At 57.3% G+C, this 6,340-nt stretch overlaps 1 protein-coding gene across 1 annotated transcript in view; it reads right to left on the reverse strand.

Annotated features, from left to right (window-relative positions):
• LOC133267741 (C-signal-like) overlaps positions 1–6,340 on the reverse strand; it is a 120,041-nt gene that overhangs the window by 103,194 nt on the left and 10,507 nt on the right. The window lies entirely within an intron of this gene.

The following is a 6,340-nucleotide window of genomic DNA, read 5'->3' on the forward strand; positions in this document are numbered from 1 at the left end:
CAATGAGCAGAAGGAAGTGAATTAAAGGACCCCCTTGCTGAAATGCTGGTGCCTGCGTTAGTCTGTGGGGCCTGTCCTGTTAAAGAGGCCAGAACTCCACCTCCTCTTCAGCCATCTGACACTGAAGTGTCCCAGTGCCATGGGCCTGCGGGAACCCAGGCTGGGTCCCAAGCCTTGCATTCCCATATATTGAGCTTTGCAGGGTTTAGGCTCCAGCAGAGCCCTTTCTCCCTGCCCATAGCCACCTCCTTGCTCACATCTCTGTACAGCATCACTTCCTGCTTCTGTTGGTGTTGCCCCTTCGCAGACTCGGGACCCACTTTGTGTTATGGAGGTGTCAGCTCCACCCGGGTCACTTGGACTCAAGCACTTGGGAGCTGTGCAGGGGCTTGGCTGATTCACACCAGGGCTTCCCTTGCGCTGGGGCTGCTCCTGCTGGGGCCTGGCTGCTGCCTTTTGCCTTCTGTGAGCTTGGGTCTCCTAGGGGCTGGGACCTGGCTCTTCCCAGTGCTCGGGATGCTGCGTAGCCCTGCAGCCACTGCTGAGCTGCAGCGGGAGCCGCTGTTCCCCAGGCTGCAGTGGGTCTGTTCTGCCTGCACAGCAGCTGGGTTTTGGTTGCTTGGTGCTTGCTGCCGCAGCCAGGGAACAGCCCTGGGTGGTTTATTCCCTCCATAAATGATGGAAGGAGGGGGGGAGGCACTGGGGGGGAGGCACTGCTCAGTGAGCCTCTGGCATCAACCCCCCTGTGCAAGCACATTTGCCTGACCCCAGTCCATGCCCTTGAGTACCCTGTGGAGATGCTCTCTGACAGCAGCCTCTGCTCTGGCTCCTCCACTGGTGGCTGCTCCAGAGCCTTGGGGACACCAGGGATGCAAGAACCCCTGAGGCTGCCTGTAGTCACTGTCCTGGGCCACCACCCTTCCAGATCGGTCTGTAATGTGCTCCCAGGCTGCCTTGAATCTGCCCCTGTATTAAAGGGGGCATCCCCCAGCCTGGGTGTGCTCGTGTTATGTCCTGAATGGCTGAAATAAGCCTCAATGCCTTTTTATTCCCTTCCCCTTCAGCCTAAGTGGAGTTGTCCTTTGGTCCACGGATGTGGTAGAGGATTCTAGGCTTCCCCTTTGCTATTGGGATTGTACTGGAATTACATTGCTGTTAAGCCCCAAGAGATGAAGGGAGGGAAGGGGAAGCAGAGCCCCTCTCTGCTAAAAGCCCCTTCCTAATGCATTACATGAGCAAGCAGCTTGATTCATGTGATTGAAACCTCTAATTGTGACACACACCTCCGGTAGTGTTCCCTTCTCTTCTGTAATCGTCTCCATGAGCACAGAAGGAGCTGGAGGGAGGGGAGCGGTGTCTTGTCCTTCCCCTGTGCTGCTCCTGCGGGTAACTGGGAAAGAGAATCCTGCTGGAAAGCTGTGGGAGAGGCAGAGCACGCGATGCTTCCTGCACCCTGCATGGAAGCAGAGGGAGCGCGGTGCTCATCCTGAAGCAGGGATGAGCTCCAAGCAGGCTCCCGCAGGGGCTGCCCTCAGGACCGCTCTTTGCTCTTCAGCTGGGCTTCAAGGGCTCTTTATGGCCACTCGTAAGGATGGGTGGTGCTGCCCTCCCTCACATGAGCTTTGCTCGTGGCCGTGTGATGGAAGGGATTGTGTGTGTTAAAGATGGACACTCAGGTGCTCTGGGGAGCATGTGGATGCTTCGGTGGCTTTGGTGTGTGATGAGATGCTCGGTGGCCAGTGCTGTTTGTGTCCCAAGGGGTCAAGTTCTTTCCCCGTCTTGGGCATCCCAGGGGATGCTGCTCCCTCTGACTGAAACCTGTTTTTTTTATTTCCCTTTCAAAGTGGGGGCATTTCTGTGCTTCCTACTTGGAGCTCACTGTTAGCATCAGGCCTGTAACCCACAGAGCTGCTGCTGTGCGCCTCAGCCTCCCTTCACCCTCAGACTCCTCAACCAGCTTTGCACATCCATGCTCTTCGTGCTTTGTGTTCTACCCCTGGCAGCAGGAGATGCCTGTTTGCACCGGCCCAGCACTACGGATGCATCCCTATCAAACCCCAGTGGTGAAGGAGTGGCAGAGGTTGTGCAGACAACTTCTGCTTGGGTCCCGTCCTCCAACCCTCTTGTCTCCATCTCTTCCCACTGCACGGAGCGGCTCCTGCCTGTACAAGCTGATGCCGTTTCTTCCCTGACAGTGTTTTGGGAGCTGGTGGGATAGGTTCCATCCAAATGATCCCATTGTTGGAGCTTAACAGCCTTGTGGGTCGTGGCACAGGAATGTTGGGATCATGGGGTAGCCGATGCGCTCTGCACTTCTACAGCCTGGAGCTACCGGAGATGTCAGGCTTCCAAGTGCTGCTTCAGTCAGGGGTGACAGGGAATGAAGCTCTCCGTCCGTTCTCTCCCTGCTTGCACATCCCTCCTCCTTCCTCCACATCATGTGCCACCTGGGGCTGATGAAGCCCCCCCTGAATCCTTGCCCCCCTCCTTGGGGGGGTTCATGCCCTGCTGAATGGCTGCGCCGGGCACTCTCAGTGCTGCTGCCCGTGGAAGGCAGCAAGCAGGGAAGAACCCAGCACTGCTCCGGCCTCAGCACCGGTTTCAGCACAGGGCCCTGCCTCCCCCACCAGCCTCCTCAGTGCATTCACTTTGCTGTCAGCCCACGGCATCAAGGATGTCCCTGTGGAGGTGGCACCCAGCGAGCTCCATGCGGGGATGCTGAGGAGCAACCCCAGGCTGAGGCTCTCTCCATGGCAGCCGCTGAGCTACGAGCTCATAGCACTTGATTGGCACAGTGATTTCTATGGGAGAGCAAACCCGAGGGCAGAGGGATGAGGTAGCGTCCATCACCCCCATCCCTGCACTGCCAGCGTGCTCTGGGCTCCAGCGCCGCAGCTGGGAGGCAGATTTACAGCGGGGACATTTATCCATCCTCACCTGCCACCGCTGAAGTATTTACTTCTGCCTGGGAGGAAGGTGCCGCTGTGCACTGTCAGCCTGTGTTTGTGTTTTGGAGGGAGAAGCACTCAGGTTCTTTTCTAACCCTCTCTCTGTGCCTGCTCCCATTCTATTGCTACGTTATTATTACCCCCGTGTGGGGTTTTATGTTAAAAGTGGTGAATTTGGTGACTTCGTGCTCTCCGTAACGCAGCCCCTGCCCTTGCTGCACCAGGAGGCTCTTTGCTCATGGACGGATGCCCATCTGCTGCTGGCACCCAGATGTGAGCAGCAGGGCTCTGCTGGAGGGATCCCAAGAAGAACGTGGCAGAGTTTCCATGTCCCATGGGTGCTCGTCCCCATGTTCCCCAGGGAGCAGCCTGCCAGGTCCATGCATCCTCTGCCCAGGGATGCCCCTTCCCACCCTGCTTCTCCTGCAGCCTCCTGATGGGCATCCCTGAGCCAGTGCTTCCACAGGCTCCCGGTGCTCTGCTGGAGCTCTGGAGTCCCTCGGGCACTGGGATAAGGCAACGTTTGCCCATCTGAGCTGCAGCAGAAGAGGACCCAAAGGACTTCACTCAACCAGATGCTCAGTAGGTGCCACCAGCCTGCTTTACCCATCGCCTCTTCCTATCAAGCTCCAGCAGCAGAGATTGAGTGCGTGGTGAAGGGTCGATAGGGTCAGATCTTGCTTTGAATGACCTGGGGCAGCCAGGCTGCTTTTCCTTCTCTTTCCCCTGATTCCTCAAGGCAGCTCAGCCTTACCCAGTCTCGGTGATCCCCCCTGATGAATGGCATCTCCTGCAGCGAAGCTCCTGCAGCATCACCGGCCTATGAGACGTTATCAGTTCTGTAAGGGGAGCAGCACAAGGGTGGCTCAGAGTGCCCAGGCTGCCTCTGCCCTCCCTCTCGTTGTCCTACCTCAGCAGATCAGATCGTCTCTCTCTTGCTGGCCATGTTTCACCCCCAGACAATCTGAGATGCCATTTCTGCAACTGTCAATCAGTTCCATGACAACAGCTCCCTGCCTTGCTGCCTGGGTGCTTTTATCCCCCTGCTGCTGCTGGGGGGGGTTTATGCTGCTTGGGGAGGGGGTGCTTTGCTTGGGTTTGGGGTGGTTGTTGCTGCTCTGCTTTCATGTAGCATCTCCATGAGCAGAGCAAGTCGTCCATCAGCATCTTTGTGCACAAGGACTGGAGCTCACCTCGGTGTCAGACTTGTTCTCTTTGTGCACGTGAGGTCCTCTTCCAGGGGAGGAAGGAGCAGGATGAAGGGTGCTGAAGGACGGGTCCCTGGTGGCAGATTTTGGTACCGATAGAATGGGAAATGAGCCCAAGCTCTCGCAGGTTTCCTGCACCTTTCTTCCATGCTTGCCCTTGCCAGCAATAGGCAGGAGAAGCCACGCTCCTCTGGAGGCAGCCTGCACCCAGAACTGCTTTCCACAGCAAAACCTTCCTTTTAGATCAGTTCTGGACCTTGGAGCTCCCCGGTGCTCGCAGTGAGGTGAAAACCTGGGGCAGCGCCCTGGAATCCACACACAGAGCAGGGCTGGGCACAGCTTCTCCCTGCACCATCCCAGCCCTGCTTGGGCCTCCTCCTCCCCTAACCCCGAGCCCCAAAGCCCTGCAGTGCCCCCAAGCACCCCCCAAAGGGTTGGGAAAAAAACCACTCAGATGCAAAACATGCAAAAAACTATTTTACTGACAAACAGCAAAGGACGGGGCTGAAGGCTCCGGCGCTGGACGGCTCCTCTATGGCACAGCCCCAGGGCAAGGGAAGGAACGGCTCCACCACACTCACCCGTTGACCCGAGGGAAATCACAGTGTGCTTTTCCTATTGCCTCCCGCCACCCCGAGCCCTCCGCTGCTCCCCTTCGCCTCGGCACAGCACTCACCCCCCCGTACCCCAGCGCAGGCTGCTGCGGGTGACCCTTGCCTGGGCGAGTGTATTGAGTAAGAGAAATTGGCCATTATTGCTTTTCAATCACAGCAAAGGTCATGCTGCGATGAGGCTTGGAGCAGAGCATCGTCTCCCTGCGTGCGCTGTAGCTCTTCCTGTCTGATGCGTGCAAACCCGGTCTGAGTGCAGAACGAAGTAAAGGAGGATCAAGGAAAAGAGCATCCCCGAGTCCTGTCCTTGTATTCCCACTGCAGAGCACTATTGACACCTATTCCTGATCCATGTGCTCTTGCCCTGCGAGGGTTCCCGCTGCCTTGGTCACTGTGAGCTGCGGGTGCTCAGTGCCTCACAGCCATCCCTCCGGTGTCCCCCCCTCCATAGGAATCCCAGGGCTCAGCTTGGAGAGGGGATGGAAACTGGCAACCCCGCTGGGAAAGACATGAGTGAAATGAAGGGGAGGCTCTAAAGAGGAGGAATGGACTTCATGCAGTGAACACGGGATGACACACATGGATCTGAACACAGGGACACACACAGGAGTGAGACTGGGGAGAAAGGAGGTGGCAGGAACAGAAAGAGGCTGGTGTGGAATGGGTTTAGCTCCATGATGCCCTCAGGGATCGCACTGAGGGGTAAAGGCATCCTTCAGCAGTGCTGGTAAAAAGGATCTACAGCTTGATAGGCTGGATTTCCCTTCGCACACCTCTCCTATGCAGCTCATGCCATTCGGGGTGCAGGCAGCCGAACCTGGGCTCCTCACACCAAACACACAGGAGAACATTCCCAGTGCCAATGCCAGCTCTGAGCTCCATCTCTGCTCTAAAAATAGCCCCTCCTGAGGCGGCACAACCCCCCCCACACACACACACACTACCCGAGGCTGCAGAAGCCTCCCTCAAAGCATCTGGTTGGATGAACGCTGAGACGTGGCGCACGCTTCCCACTCCTTTGTCCCTATGGAGCTGCCTTTGCAGACACAGCTGCTAGCCGGATGCTCTGCATCCCTGTGCTGTCTCTTGCCCGGGTTCTGACCATGCCCTTGCCTAGCCCTGGCCTTGTTGTGTCGACTCCCTGATGCCAAAGTCACGTCCTCCCAGCTGAACCCTGCTTGTCTGGGGCTGTTGCTGGGTTCGGGGGTTGTTGTTGTTGCCGTTGCTTCGATCGACGTTCTCTTTGAGTGTGTGTGAAGACTGGATCAGAGGCAGGAGAACAACAAACGAGTCAACACGAGAACACCTCGGACAATTAAACAAGGAGAGAACACCCCCACGACCAGACAGAAGCGAAACGAACACGCATGCGCAGGAGAAGACGGCAGACTGGAGACAACCGCGCTGCGAGCGACAGGAGCAATCTCACTTGGACAGAGGAACAAGAGGCCGCACGTCAGAGAGGCTCACACCTCGAGCAGGATGGGGTAGGGGCAGGAGGGCTGGTGTGAAGCAGAGAGAGAGCAGGATGCGGCGCTGGGCATGGCGCTCTGCTATACCCAACACAATGCTC

This window comes from Pezoporus flaviventris, unplaced genomic scaffold (genome assembly GCF_033815535.1).
Source record: "Pezoporus flaviventris isolate CSIRO_AGI_PZ_B2104156 unplaced genomic scaffold, CSIRO_AGI_Pfla_v1 ptg000009l, whole genome shotgun sequence".
Taxonomy (NCBI): domain Eukaryota; kingdom Metazoa; phylum Chordata; class Aves; order Psittaciformes; family Psittacidae; genus Pezoporus; species Pezoporus flaviventris.